Source organism: Bison bison, unplaced genomic scaffold, assembly GCF_000754665.1.
Source record: "Bison bison bison isolate TAMUID 2011002044 unplaced genomic scaffold, Bison_UMD1.0 scf7180017864469, whole genome shotgun sequence".
NCBI lineage: Eukaryota > Metazoa > Chordata > Mammalia > Artiodactyla > Bovidae > Bison > Bison bison.
The window spans coordinates 3,231,239-3,239,230 of NW_011495030.1; the positions used below are offsets into that span (position 1 = coordinate 3,231,239).

A 7,992-nucleotide genomic window follows, 5' to 3' on the forward strand; every position below is an offset into this window, starting at 1 on the left:
ACATTATCCTCAATGGCGAAAAATTGAAAGCATTTCCTCTAAAGTCAGGAACAAGACAAGGGTGCCCACTTTCACCATTACTATTCAACATAGTTTTGGAAGTTTTGGCCACAGCAATCAGAGCAGAAAAAGAAATAAAAGGAATCCAAACTGGAAAAGAAGAAGTAAAACTCTCACTATTTGCAGATGACATGATCCTCTACATAGAAAACCCTAAAGACTCCACCAGAAAATTACTAGAACTAATCAATGATTATAGTAAAATTGCAGGATATAAAATCAATTCATCTTGACAAGATGAATGGGACCTATTCATTCACTGACTTACATGTTTACTGGGCACCTATTATATGTCAAGCATTTTCTTGATAAGCAATGTTAAGGAACCATGACATCCACTCTTAAGGAGTTTATAATCTTGAGTGTGAGTCTGAGTAGACATGATAAAAAAAAAAAGTAAAATACATAAATGTATAAGTATCTACTGTGATAGGTGAATAAAACATATGAAGAAGGTCCCCTTTAGTTAGATGATCAGAGAGTCTCTAGACGAGGTGACATTTAAATTGATTAACTTAGAGAAGCTTAAGGAGAAGGCAATGGCACCCCACTCCAGTACTCTTGCCTGGAAAATCACATGGACAGAGGAGCCTGGTAGGCTGCAGTCCATGGGGTCGCTAAGAGTCAGACTCAACTGAGTGGCTTCCCTTTCACTTTTCACTTTCCTGCATTGGAGAAGGAAATGGCAACCCACTCCAGTGTTCTTGCCTGGAGAATCCCGGAGATGGGGGAACCTGGTGGGCTGCCGTCTATGGGGTCGCACAGAGTCAGACACGACTGAAGCGACTTAGCAGTAGCAGCAGCAGCAGAAAAGCTTAAAGTCCATTCTTGTCTGTGTATCCTGAACCAAATTCACTCTTATGCCACTCTGGGAGCTTTAAAAATGTTTATCTGATAATTATAAACAGTAGAAAGAACAGATTTCCTATTTAGATTATTATTTCTGTTAAGGAAGAGAAAAAAATCATTCCTAGGAACATTGGTTAAAAAAAGTTGGCGGTCTGGTGAATAAATACCATTTATGATATAAAAAGAAGGATTACTATAAACTATTGAAACTAGTGTTTATCAGTCTGCCTGACATTTCTAAGAGGGTCTGGAAAATAATAAAATCAGAATAATCATGAAATGTCTCAAGGTTTTGAAGAGTAGTCTTCATGTAAATTCATAAGCTGTTCAGTATATATTTATTAAATCCCCACCTTTTCCCATACATAATGCTAAGTTCCAAGAATACAAAAATAAACAAAACGTGATGCCTAACCTTTCCCACTGGCAAATATCAGCTAAACACCTATGATGCACTTACCACTTCCTCAAGCTGGTCATAGTTTTGCTTCTTTTTATTGTTGTTTTGCTTCCTTACTTTATCAGTAAATGCTGTGACCAAATGATCAAGAGATAATTATGCTGATAGTAGTATTTTTTAAAGTATGCTTTAAATGTTGAAAATCCTGGATAAATAACAAGGTCCTATTGTACAGCAAAGGGAACTATGTACAATATCCTATGATAAACCATAATGGAAAGAATTTTTAAAAGAATGTATGTGTGTGTGTATATATATATATATATACACACACACACACATATATGCACAACTTTGCTGTACCTCAGAAATCAATAACATTGAAAATCAACTGCTGCTGCTGCTGCTAAGTCGCTTCAGTTGTGTCCAACTCTGTGCAACCCCAGAGACTGCAGCCCACCAGGCTCTCCCGTCCCTGGGATTCTCCAGGCAAGAACACTGGAGTGGGTTGCCATTTCCTTCTCCAGTGCATGAAAGTGAAAAGTGAAAAGTGAAGTCGCTCAGTCACATCCGACTCCTAGCAACCCCATGGACTGCAGCCTACCAGGCTCCTCTGTCCATGTGATTTTCCAGGCAAGAGTACTGGAGTGGGGTGCCATTGCCTTCTCCAGAAATCAACTATCCTTAAGTAAAAAAAAAAAAAAAGAAAGAAAAAATTCACTACTCAATAAGTAAAATCTACTGAATTTCTTGTGCAAATCTATGAAGCAAAGAAACACATTTTTATGGCTAGCTATAATTTCCTCCTAAACCCCTTGCTCAACATTATTGGATAGCAATGGCTTAAGTATCACCTTTATCTTACAAAACAGAGGAACTTTCTACAGTCTTGTGTCTTTAGTCCTGGGATTTTAGTTCCAATTCAAGGTAATTATATTGTATTTCCTGGGCCTGCAGTGCTTGCAAGCCCCATCCTTGCCTGAAGAAACTCTACTGAAAGACACAAGCCCGTTTTTAGTTGAGCAATACTACACACAAATGCTATGTAGTTCAATATAAAATTTTATACCTGACTTTCTAAAACCTTTAGAGAAACAGGTCTCAAGAACTTGCTCACGCATTAGTCAACTCCTCCAAACATACTGAACACCTACTGTTATTTCATCCCATAAACAATGCAGAAGACTTTCTAAAAGAAGAATACACACTTCAGGGAGTTGTCTTTCAAACACAGGTTTAACTTAAAATTATAATACCTAAGAACTGTCAGTTGACTAGACATGTAAAGACATCTCAGTTATTATGTTTCAAATCTTCCCAAGAGTAACCTAATTTGGGTAGGGCTCCTGTGTTTTCCTATATTATCTCTTTACATACCTCTGATGGACTTCCCTGGTGGCCAAGATAGTAAAGAATCTCCTGCAATGTGGAAGACCTGGGTTAGACCCCTGGGTTGGGAAGATCCTCTGGGGAAAAGAATGGCTACCCACTCCAGTATTCTTGCCTGGAAAATTCCATGGACAGAGGAGCCTGTCAGGCTGTATAGTCCATGGGGTCACAAAGAGTTGGACATGACCAAGTGACTAACACACACACACACCCCTCTAATGAAGTTAGACACAAGTAGATACAATTGAGAATGGAATACATAAAATTAAGCCTGGTTTCCCTGGTCTAATCTTTTATCCTGAAAGGACCCTGACTGAAGAAAACGCTTCGTCAATAGCAGCCAATTTTGACTAAACAGTACTTCAAAAATGTCATCAAGAGATTAAGCTTAACATTAAAAACAAAAAAGAAAAATACTAAATAAAACAAAAGGCTAGGTTTCTTCCCTTCTCCATTTCCCTGGCATTTAGAAGAACTGCCTTAGATAAGTCCACAAATGAACAGCTGAGCTACATAATGTACAGTTCTAACTGGGCAGCTTCTAGAAAAATAAAAGGACTCCTTCCAACCCCAGTTAATGTGCTTGATACAAAAAGAACATGTTTCTGCAACAAATATATTTCAGGCTTGATTTTTACAGAGTAACTAATGAAGGCTCCAGCCATAGGAGAAAAGAATTATTTTTCCAGGATATTAATGTTCTGACTCACCATTTAACAGAAGTACAACTTAAATGAATATGCAAATTAAATGTATACATATTTATGACTTTATCCATGTATGACAAGGCCTGTGGCTTCTGGCTTTATTAACCAGGAAGAAAAGTCTGGAAAACTACCATACGTTTGTATTTCTATTCAAATAGTTCCTTCTCCCCAAGCACTGGTTGAAGCAAAGTACTAACTCTGAGTCTAGTGATATATATAAGCCAAGAGAATCATAGTGAATGGATGAAAATGGACATTGTCTCCTTTATTATCTGTTTGGACAAGAAGATGTAAAAATATAAATATGAAACCAAAAATGTGACACCTTATGAATAATTACTAGTAAACAGAAATTTTCTGTTAATCTCTATGATTTCTAGAAGTCAAAAATGCACTCTCACCATAGAATCCCTAGTAAAACCTTGAGTAAGAATCTTAAGAATTTCACATTAGCCGTAGTCCTCCTGCTCAACATCTGTCAACAAGCAGTCAATTCACCTCTCCAAGCCTCAGCTATTTTACCCATAAAAGGCCCAAGATTCTGAATTCTTTATCAGAAAGAAATCTACCTCAATCCTCCACGGCTAAATCAGTAAGACCCATTCTAATTATTTGTCATCATTCTTCTAAAAGTTAAAACACTCTTTTGTGCATATAGGAAGGATGGGTGGAAAGAGAAGAGGATTCTTAGAGGGAACAGAAGCGAGGTTGATTTTGTTAATTAGGTTCCTCCTCTGAAACCACGAGTCAGTATTAGCATATACTGAAATTTACCCAAATATAAGAATGGTTGGTATCTTCATCTCAAGACATATTCTTTCAGGAAAGGGCAGAAGTCAATTTCTAGGAATGTATATTTCAGCCAATTGCACATTACTAACAACTAAGGCAGGCAAGAGGCAAGCAAAAGAGAATGACATAGATGTCAGTTTATGGTCTACACCGAGAAATAAACACTCATCTTTATATGATGTAATTGGGAAGGAAAGACACAACATGCGTCTGCCAGCTCCAGGAGACACACCTCCCATAGGTAAATTACCTTATGGGGCAGCAGATGTTGGGAATTTACATGATGAGATGCTTTCTAAGGATGACAAGATGCTTTGTTTTCCTCCTTCATTCAACTCTTCATTGACTACTTACCATATCAAATCCCAAAGCCAAAAAAATAAATGAAGGTATGAATTGACAGTCTGTAATATTCAGGTAAATCTTGACATTTTAGAGTAGTTCAGCCCCTGAGAATATTTCCAAATAAAACAATACTATTAAACAACATAGATGCTAAGCTAAAGTGCCCTTGGAATTTTCTTTCCCTTCATTAAGTGGTATGTGATGAAGGGGAAGTGTGTGTTAATCGCTCAGTCATGTCTGACTCTTTGTGATCCCATGGACTGCAGCCCACCAGGCTCCTTTGTCCACAGCATTCTCTAGGCAAGAACACTGGAGTGGGTAGCCATTCTCTTCTCAAGGGAATCTTCCCGACCCAAGGATCAAACCCAAGTCTCCTGCACTGCAGGCAGATTCTCTACTGTCTGAACCACCTCATTAAGTGATATGTGATGAAGGGGAAGTAAATTACAAGTGGAATAGGTAATTCGGATTACCTTAACACAGGGTGAAAAATTTTCTTTCCCCTAGAGAAATGATTTTAACGGATTACAAATATATTGATAAGCATTGATAAGCATTATAGAATGCTTAAACCAGAAAGAGAAAAATAACTCAATACAAACTTCTTGTTTTATATGTGAGAGACTTGAGGCTCAAAGGTGGTAGGATTTGGTCCAAGTTATACAGCTAAATCCCTGGAGGAGAAAATGGCAACCCACTCCTATATGTTTTTGCCTGGAAAATCCCATGAACAGAGGAGCTTTGTGGGCTACAGTCCATGGGGTCACAGAAGAGCCAGACACAACTTAGAGACTAAAGAAAAACACACAGTCAAGTATACTGCCAGAACTAGAACCCAGGTCATGAGCAAGCATGCTTAACAGTCCCGGCTGTATTGTATCCCATGACGTCTCCTCATTGTTGTCAGAAGTGAAACAATGTCACAATCTACAAAGCCAAGGACTAGACATCAAGAGCTTTGAGTTCTAGTCTTGTAAACTCTACTAGATTAGACATGATACTATACAAAAGTAATCTCTTGTCTAAACCTCAGTTTTCTCAACTGTTGAAATTTGAACAGTAATTCACAGTGAGACAGTGCAAACCGCAATAAATGCAGAAATGTCTGGCCATTGTAAAAACCTTATACAAGCACAGAAGTAGCACTGAGTGGATGATAATAGTGGTGGTAATGATTTCAGATAACCTGCTGCTGCTACTAAGTCGCTTCAGTGTTGTCTGACTCTGTGTGACCCCATAGATGGCAGACCACCAGGCTCTGCCGTCCCTGGGATTCTTCAGGCAAGAATACTGGAGTGGGTCGCCATTTCCTTCTCCAATGCATGAAAGTGAAAAGGGAAAGTGAAGTCACTCAGTCGGGTCCGACTCTGTGTGACCCCATAGACGGCAGCCTACCAGGCTCCTCCGTCCATGGGATTTTCCAGGCAAGAGTACTGGAGTGGGTTGCCATTGCCTTCTCCTTCAGACAACCTGGCTTCAACTCTAATTCCAGCCACTTGTTACCTTGATAAGTCATTAATCCTGTGAGCCTCACATTCCTCTTGTGAATATCTGGTTAATAATTTTTGCCCTCCTCCCTGAAATGGTCAGAATTAAAAGTTTTTCAGAGAATGTTGTTATTGTTTCAGTTGCTAACTCAAATCCGACTCTTGGAACCCCATGGACTATAGCCCATGGGATTCCTCTGTCCATGGGATTTTCCAGCAAAGAATACTGGAGTGGGTTGCCATTTCCTTATCTGGGGAATCTTCCAGACCCAGGGATCGAACCTGAGCCTCCTACATTGGCAGGCAGGTTCTTTACCATTGAGCCACCAGAACAGCCCTTTAGAGAATATGAAAAAGCATTTACAAAGCAAGGCATTGATGCAAATGTGAGGTATTACCAAATCCCTCTAGTCTTATTTGGACAAAGATATAACAAGATTTTATTCATTTTTTAAAGTGTTCCTCCCCAACTAAGACGTCATTATGCATCAGTCTCAGTCTTACCAGCTTTCTCATCAGTTTTCCTAAGTCCCCACAGAAGGCACCATTTCCCTCAGCTCAGAGATTATGCTTGCTGCTTACTCAACTTCCCACTGGCAAGGACTTATCTGAGAAAGGTTTATTTCTAGGGCCTCCTTTTGACTGGAAATGCCCTGACAAAAGCTTCCATGAACACTATTACACTTCATCACATTAAAAGTGGTAAGGAATCCAACCCTTTGGCTTTTCTCCACTCCCAGCACTTCAGCCTTTACATAGAAGAGACAGAAGCCTGGGTGGATGCTTTTCACCGGGAGGGCAACAAGGGTTACCCAAACCCATGCTCAGTAGTACTGATGGGGAGACTGCTGCTTCTTTGCGGGTGACTAGCACATTCTTAGGCCCAACCGGCCTCTCAAGGGTCACTCACCTTAGAGCTAGGGCCCCTGGCAGGCTGAGAATATCATAGAAAAATAGAAGAGTGGGGGAGTGGGGGTGCGCAGTATTTTTGGTCTGCAACACGCTAGTTGCCTTAAAAAAAAAAAAAAAATAGCATTTCCTTGCTGAGAACCCAGATTTCAGTTGATCAGAAGGAAAAATTCATCAGCCTATCCAAACAACTCTGGAACAGGTTTCCATCCAACCACGCCAGGCACCACAGACAAGTGAGTTGGGGGTGGGTGGGGGGTAAGAACTGACAACAGGCTTATCTGCATAGATGAACGATAAGCTGCCATTTGTTGTCTTCTGTTTTGGTGACTCTTGGCACCGGTTTGGCAAATCAAACCCCGGAGTTCTCCCTCTCCGGTGCCCCCACACTCCCACCACCCCGCGTCCCAGCTGTTGAAGCGTCACGTTGACCCGGCTGGGGAAGAGAAGCAGGTGAAACGCAGAAGTCTGTATATTGCTGCATTTAGGTTGAAACCACGCCGCACCTGTTCAATCCGGCTCCAGCGCCAGAAATGACCAGAACACCGACTCACAAGCCCCTCTTGAGATCCCAGGGGCGCCTAACAAGTTCGCCGCTGTTTAATATCCGGGGAGGGTGGTGGGAGAGCTCTCTTGTTGCAGCCAAACTCAGCTGGCTACCCAGAAAAGGGGAAGGGGGCTCCGGTTCAAGTGAACCCAGAGTGATCCCCAGTGTCACTGCGGCCCCGGGGATCCGGGTAGTAAGCGGAGTGGGTGCCCGCGGGGAGCGCGCAGCCGTGGCCCGGAGGAATGAAGGTCCCGCTTCGGTGGCCACGCGAACCCCCTCCACCCTACCTCCAGCACCAGACGGACAAAGTCTGAGCGTCGAGAGATCGCCAGGATTCATCCGAGACTTAGAGCCCCCAAGCTCGAGTCCAAAAGGAGGGTCGCGGGAGGAGGGGCAGGGGACGCGCAGGAAACTTACCTCACCGGGACAGCCTTCGGGCACCTCCGGTGTCGAGACCAGTTGCGCCACAGCGTGCAAGTTATCGGGACGTTGTCTCTTCCCCGGGTC

At 41.7% G+C, this 7,992-nt stretch overlaps 1 protein-coding gene across 8 annotated transcripts in view; it reads right to left on the minus strand.

Annotated features, from left to right (window-relative positions):
* PIP5K1B (phosphatidylinositol-4-phosphate 5-kinase, type I, beta) overlaps positions 1 to 7,992 on the minus strand; it is a 533,355-nt gene that overhangs the window by 344,267 nt on the left and 181,096 nt on the right. For 2 of the 8 annotated variants that reach the window (XM_010860663.1, XM_010860664.1), the window contains exon 1: positions 7,903 to 7,986. The exons of the other annotated variants lie outside the window; for them this stretch is intronic. The gene's annotated coding sequence lies outside the window, so the exon portion shown is untranslated. Of the gene's footprint in view, positions 1 to 7,902; positions 7,987 to 7,992 lie in introns of those variants that run through there. 8 annotated transcript variants of the gene reach the window in all.